A 7,807-nucleotide genomic window follows, 5' to 3' on the forward strand; every position below is an offset into this window, starting at 1 on the left:
AACAGGACTTACTTCTGAGTAGACATGCATAGGATTGGGCTGTGAGTCCAATTTATTGGACTCAACCTTCATACTAAACCAGTCCATCAATACATCTGTACCCATGTCATCTTCTCTAACCAGCAGCAACTTTCCAACATCCCCTCAGGTCTGGAGCCTTCTCCACACATACAATCTAAAATGCAATTTAAAAAACCTGCCTCTGGAAACTTATACTTGGGCAGCATGTTCTCTATTACTGAACTAAGTTTGAACTTCATGGCCTTCTATTCACTTCCAAGGCTTATGATTCCAAGTGCAAAGTTACGATGTAGTTTGCTTTCTTTGTTAGCAGGAAAAGAATAAAATATTTACAGGCTTCCAATACTTCATATATGATCTTTGTAGTCAAAGCTAAAATGTGTGACTCAGGGATGCAAGCGAGATTGCTCAAAGGACAGCACGAAGCTGGCCTCCTGGCCTCACCATGGGAGTAGCAATGACCTCTGATCAGGACCATCTACAAAAAGGAAGAAGTCACCGCTAATTGACTAATTTCTTCTCCTGGACCTGAGTCACAGGATGTCGACCTTCTGCACTGTGTGGCCTGCTCGTTCACTGGGGCTCTGACAAAATTACTGGTATCAATAATCGCCTAGTGGTATAAATAATGAAGGGTTTGTCACTGAAACAAACTCTAGGAATTATGTGACTTACTCAAAGGCTGGGAGGAAGAGAGAGAGCATAATCAGGAAGGAAAAAAATCAGAATGAGAGAGCCCAAGTAAGAGAATAGATGAGGAAGAATGAGCACGGCCAGGATAGATGGAGTGAGACGCTTATTGCTGATTTATGGATTTTCTCCAGACATATTTTGAAAGTCTGGAAGAACTTGCTACTCCATCAACACAGTGGTTCTTTGGCATAGTCTAGGTGGCCAACTGGCTCAATTTATCTTGGAGGTGGGGGGGAACCCACTCCACGGAGAGGCAAAAGACGTCAAGCAAACAGAGTGATCAGAAAGATGAAGCTAATATTCATAAATCAGCTGAACTAATAGAGTAGGAGACGCTCTCTGGCCCAAAATGCTGACAAGCTGGGTGAGATATTAGAGGAAACTGAACAAGAAAATTATATTACTAACGATTTTCATTACCAACGTTATTATCAAGGGTAAGCCACCCAAGATCCTACGCGCCGAGTTAATAAGCCACAGTGTTCATTAATTCCTATCAAGGAAGCGGATGCATTGCCTGCTGGGGAGAACGGCTTTCCCATTAGATGAAGGCAACTTGGCTCAACTTGATAAAATATTGCAAGTTGGATGCAGAAGATCACTGTCGAGTGGCATCTGTCATCTGCTGTAGTTAACTCAATGAACACTGTCAGGATGTGTATAATGAAACATTGACAGGGAATCATCTTGGCCACTGTCATCGTCCTGTCCTTGGACACAGTAATAGCTCTCTTCATTAACCCCACCCCACCCCCGTTTAAGCATCTTACTATTAAGGTTATATCTAGTTTACATGTGGGAGGTCTCACATTTGAGCCTTGGCATGTCCAGGAGGACTGGGAAGGACCCCCCCCCATTTGAAATTCTGGAGAGCTGCTCATAATATTAACCAGGGATGGGCGACTCAAGCACAGCTTGACTCAAGTCAAGTCACGAGTCTCCACCCCTTGCGACTTGACTTGAAAACCAGTCCTAAGAGGCGGACTTTCTGAGTCACCCAGAGCATTTTGGCAACTCAAAAAGACTTGAGTCACAAGTCTTTCCCTTTAAAAAGCCAGCTGTGGCTCCACGGAAGAAAACAGAGCTGCAGCTGGGCTGGGCTGGACTGGGCTGGGCTGAACTGGACTCTGTGTGTGTGTGTGTGTGTGTGTTGGGGTTCTCTTTAAACATTCCCCTTATGTTTCCATCCCATCTATAAACAAGGCAAGAGCAGGTGGGACGAACTTCATGACAGAAGGGACAGCAGCGGCAAGAGGGAGGAGGGTCACACACAGCAGTTGAGAGGCTTACTAGTATGACCCGACCCTTTGCAGCTCTACTCAGAAGTAGTCCCATTTGCACCAATCATTCAATGAGGCTTCCTTCTCCCAAGCAACAATAGAGCCCAAAGGAGCCATGCGTTTGGAAAGCATGATCACCATGAACTGCCTCTCCCCAGCTTCCCTGCCTCCTTTTCACCCCTTCCTGGTTGTCCAGCCAAATCGAAGGCAAGAACCTCCTTGGGCTCCTCCTTCGGCCCTATCTCATCCAAAGAAAAAAATTAGACCTCACATCTTTTGTCCAATGATCATCAGTTCCTTAAAAGATGGACAAGAGAGCCTGCTCCAACCTCCCCCCTCCTGCTCGATGCCAAAGCAAAACACTAACCCTTCTTTGCCTCCTGGCTGGAACTCCCCTGCTGCTCACCCAGTCTGAATGATGGCCCCATGAGGTCTTTCACACCAAAAAAAAGTAAGCAAGCACACCCAGACATGTAGTTGGCAACCTTCAGTCTCGAAAGACTATGGTATCGCACTCTGAATGGTGGTTCTGGAACAGCGTCTAGTGTGGCTGAAAAGGCCAATTCGGGAGTGACAATCCCTTCCACACTGGGAGCAAGTGCAGTCTGTCCCTGGTCTGTCTCCCTGGCTATGGGCCTTCCTTCTTTGCCTCAGACTGTTGGCCAAGTGTCTCATCAAACTGGGAAAGGACATGCTGCACAGCCTGCCTCCAAGCGGGCCGCTCAGAGGCTAGGGTTTCCCACCTGTTGAGGTCTACTCCTAAGGCCTTAAGATCCCTGTTGCAGATGTCCTTGTATCACACCTGTAGTCTACCTGTAGGGCGCTTTCCTTGTACGAGTTCTCCATAGAGGAGATCCTTTGGGATCCGGCCATCATCCATTCTCACGACATGACCGAGCCAACGCAGGCGTCTCTGTTTCAGCAGTGCATACATGCTAGGGATTCCAGCATGTCCCAGGACTGTGTTGTTTGGAACTTTGTCCTGATATAGACTTGAGTCTATATGCGTCGGGGCCAAGTCAGTGGCCTGAGACCCGAGTTAGTGCTCGAGTCATCAATGCAGGTGACTCGAGTCTGCATGAGTCAGTGAAAAACATGTGTTTTTGTGACTTGGACTTGAGTCACCTGACTTGAGTTCCCATCCCTGGTGTTAACTATACTGACCTAGTAGGACCAATGCTCTGGCTCAGTTTAAGGACTTCATGTGTTCATGAAGCATTTGCAGAAATGGGCAAACTTCCATCTTGAGGACATGCCTGGTTTTTGCAGCCTCTGGCCCTCTAAAGAGAGGTGAAATCTGTCTAAGAACTCATGCACTAAATGACAAAAGTCCCCTCTGACCTTAAGCACGTCTCTGAATCACTGGGGGCAGAGAGATGCCAAAACACCCAATAACAGGAAGACATCTTTAGCAGCATAAATAAAATTGCTTCAGAACCTGAAGTGGTAAAGTCCCAAGTGTGCCTTCAGATGAATTATTCACCGAGTAAAACGACAAAACTTTGCTGCAGATCTGCCATTTGTCCTAGTAAGAGATAGCAATGGTATGTTTCATCAAACCATATTGATTTTTTTGTTCCAGGTCTTTTCTTTTCCTTCATCAATATAAATTTTCATATCACTAATTCATGTTTTTCTTCCAGCATGCACAGACTTAAAAAGTCTCAGAGTTCAAAATGCCTCTCGGATCCCCAGAGTTTTTTCAGTTGACAAAGGTACACAAAATGGGTGGTGTTTGGGTGCACAGAAGAAGGTGTCAGAGCTAAGAGACAATGTTCTGGCTGTCCAAATTCAACTCAGAATTTCCTGGGGCAGTTTGCTCTCTATATTGTTTGTACTCTGGGGGAACTGAGAATTCCTTTACACTTTGTTCCACAGCCTCTTAACCTTTTCCTAAATGGTAGCCATGGAAGAAATGAAATAAATTCTTTGACCTGAAAAAAGCTTTGTGCTACTTTCCCTCCAACTGCCCCTATTTGTGTGGGAGAGTCCATATTTTCCATCAGGCTCCCTCCTACTACACCTCCTGCCTGGACATTAAGATATTTTTTTTTATTCAGACAGACTTTGGAGGATTAATTTTATTACCATCCAGTTGCCCTAATGGTTTTGTTGTTATTGTTGCCGCTGTTTGCTGTTGTCTTTTGTTGTCAATGCTGTATAATTGGGTTTTTTCATTTATTTGCTCAGTGATTCTCTCTATAACTCTATCTATGAATAGGGCTTACTTCCAAGTGTCCATAAACCTATAGCTTTAGTTACTCAGTTCATATTACTGAAATTGGCAGCCCGATCCTGGAGCATTCTGCCAGAGCTAACTGCCTGACGGCAGTAGTGAAAGACACCCCAACAGCACATGGTGTTGTGTGCTGCCAGAGCACCGGCACAAAAACCAGAGCATCCCACACATGTTGGAGGAGCAACGAAGACCCACCGAGGCAGGTAGGACGACAGGGAAGGTGGACTGGGGTGGATAGAGGTGGGGTGGGGGTGAGGGAGGACAGAGTGAGGTGATGGAAGGGCAGGGGAGGGCGGAACAAGGTGGCAACTAGAGTGGTGGAAGGGTGGATCCGGTCCAGCAAGGGAGTGGGTTCATTGGCCAAATCCTAGCCCTAAATTTGTGGCATCACTGCATCGTGGGGGGGGGGATAGGATTGGACTGTCAGAGTACTCAAGTTCCATGTTTCTTCCTAATTGGCCCAATGATGTTTGATTTCTTTTCTCGTCAGAGGACAAAGTTCAGGGATTATTGCTTTCATTTTAGCAATAGTTTTCCAAACTGTTACTCGGAGGACAACTCTATTTTCTTGGTTTTCAGCATGGCATCTTTTTCACATGTGTGTCTGTAAACCAGTGTTTAGGCTACAATGAACTTATCCAAACGACTGGAGGAGATGTCAAAATTCAGTCTCTGGCTCACTGAGATATAAAATTCCACCTCTTGCTCCATAAATCTCCAGCAACATAGCCCTGTTCTATAAGTGTAGATAGTCGTGTGTGATACTGGTAGAGTTTAACGGTTGCAAGGCAAACTCCAGAAAATAATTTACTCTACATTTCAATTGCGTATCAAAGTCCTCCATCTTAATAAGGATTACTTGCCACTCTGTGCTGGGTAGGTTTCTTCTGGTGATAAATCCAGAGCAGGATACCAATGCAATGGTAATGTAAAACCACAGTGCAGTACATACAAAAATAAAGTGCAGCTTAAAATAGTAAGCAAATTCATCACAATGGACAGCCGAATCCTACCGAACTCTCCCAGTGCTGATGCAGCCACACTAATATGGTAGGCTTATGGTAGGCATCCCATGGGGGAGTTTCAAGCCAAGAGGCCTCCACAAGGTAAGAGGACATTTATTCCCTTTCCCCAAGGTAAGTCTTTACTGCCTTGCTGGGTCTACTCAGACCTTCACCAGCTACTTTGCTGGTGCAAGTCTAAGTGGACCCAATTCAGGGGATTGAGGCTGGAAAGGGGGATAGGATATAGGCGGAGGTGCTGCTGCTGATACAAGCCCCCCTTCACCCTCAACATACTTCCCTCCCCACCCAGATCTCTGCCCTGTTACTCCCCCTCCCCATTCCTCCCACCCACCACCTACTGCCCACTCCCCACGCTGACTTCTGGACATCAGGGTGCATTCTATGTCACACTGCTGTTTGCAACAGCTCTAAAGCTCTCTGCATGTGTGGCGTGGAGGCCCATTAGGATTGGTCCATAAGTCCTTTTAAGCCCCCTGGATTACAGTGGCAGTGTTATGTGCACACTTCAGTCTTTCCCACTGGAATCAATAGGGATTAAAAGTGCATTGACTACTAATTTCCCTTGTTTGTGCAATTATTTTGCTATTGTTGATCATGCCATCTGGCCGTGAAAAGCGGCACTTGTTTTAGGTTTCGTTATGAGTACCTTTTCAAAGAATGACCAACTTCTGTATGCTTAAGACCACTCTGTTTCCCAGACAGTAATCCAGGGGGACCAGAAGTGTCACCTCCTTATGAGTGACCTGTCTCTGAAATAATATTGGTCCCATCTTACAGGGAGGACTTCACAGTTATGAAGGAAATTTAGTCTAGCATAGCTGGCGTAAGCTTCCAACCAAAGTCTTTGGCTCAGGTCCCTCCCTCCCTCTACCACCATGGTTGCTCCCAGACAGAGAGAGCTATCAGCCTGATGTCCGCAGCAATACCCTTACCATGGCTGCAGGAGCCAATAGGACAGAGCTGGTTGTATACAACATTTGCTCCAGGCCTGGTGCTCAGTCTAAGCAACTCTTTTAATCAACTTAGGCTCTCTTGCTTAATGTGTAGCACATGGTCATTGGCCTGTCTTTGACCACTCCTTCCTCAGGCCCGTTGGCATCTTGTCTTCCCTCACCAGAGTGGGTGTGTGTTGCTTAACTGGTTTAATACGTACTTAAATTTGCTTTAACTATGCATGTTTTTCCCCCCTTGATTTGTCTCTAAGTTTATTTCTTTGCTGGTCCCTAGAGTGTAGACTCCTGAAGAACCAAGAAGGGGTTATAGGCATTCTTCCTTTGCAAATTAAAAACACACAATGGACCGTGGACATTCTAATTTAAAAAAAAAAAAGAGGTAGAACACATCGGACTGAATTTAGGACCCTGCTAGAGTGCCCTTATGAAACATTGAGTTCTCTATATTCCCTTATTCACTGCAAAGAAACAGAAGAAAGCCGTAGCTGGAAGGGAGAAACCAATACAAACATTGGCTAGTTTACCCCAGCCTGAAATGGACATATTTCTCCCCACTTTCCTCCATCCCTGGGTTGAAGTATGAGAGTCAAGAATATATCTTCAGGATAAAATAGATGCTGCTGCTTGCGGAATGGAAGCTTTTAATATTGATTTCAGGGAAGGTAAGGAGGGGAAATAGCGTGACAGATGTTCTCACTTTCTTTTTCTAATGGAATATTGTGTTGGTGGAGTCGGGGAGGTGAAAAATATCTTTAAAAGCCGCGAAAAGGAGCCCATTTGCTAGGCTCAGAAAACAATGTCAGAAACCCCTCTTGAGAACGCAGCAAAAACATGTGCAAGGAGGTTGGGGCTCATCAGGGTAAGGGATCCCGGAGGAGGCCACTGAACTAACTCCCCCCTAGCAATCTGCCTCTTTCCTGGATCCAGGTTACAAATCAGAGGGCCTTGCAACCAAGGCAATGTAGCCTGCTAAATTTAGGCACGAATGAGGGGGGAGAGAAGGTTGGGTGGAAAAAGGATGAAATTTCATTATCTTGACATGATCTTCAAAGAGCTGGAACGCAGGAGGTCCAATTAAGACCTAGAAGACAGTCCTGGGTGGTCTGCTTTGGGAAAAATAAGCCATGTTTGTAATAAGACTCCGTGGTGCTTGGCATGAATAACTCAGGGTTCATCTGAATATCTTTTAATGACTTAAAAGAAGTGACTCCGGGTGGAGGTGTTTTTGTATCCCTACCTATTCAAAAAAAAGCCTTTCATCTCCAGGAGCATTGTGGGCTTTTTTTCTGCTTTAAAAAAGATCCTAAAATTAATTGGACTTGCAGGGCAGTTTCTTTTAAATGACATTTCTGAGGCTCTCGCAGTAGAGGGTCAGGCAGCAATCAGTATGGGGGTGGGATTCGTCATTGCTAACTGGCTGTGCTTTGCTGTAAGAGAGGGAAGGGTCTTGATAGGACCCCACACCCATACAGGCCTTGAGGCCATATCGTCACCTGTGAATAATTGCTCAGGCACCTCTGGTTACTTTGGATGCTATTTTATGGAGCAAATGTACATTCATCAGTCTTGTTTCCAGTTTCTTGTTCCTCCTTATCT

This window comes from Tiliqua scincoides, chromosome 2 (genome assembly GCF_035046505.1).
Source record: "Tiliqua scincoides isolate rTilSci1 chromosome 2, rTilSci1.hap2, whole genome shotgun sequence".
Lineage (NCBI taxonomy): Eukaryota > Metazoa > Chordata > Lepidosauria > Squamata > Scincidae > Tiliqua > Tiliqua scincoides.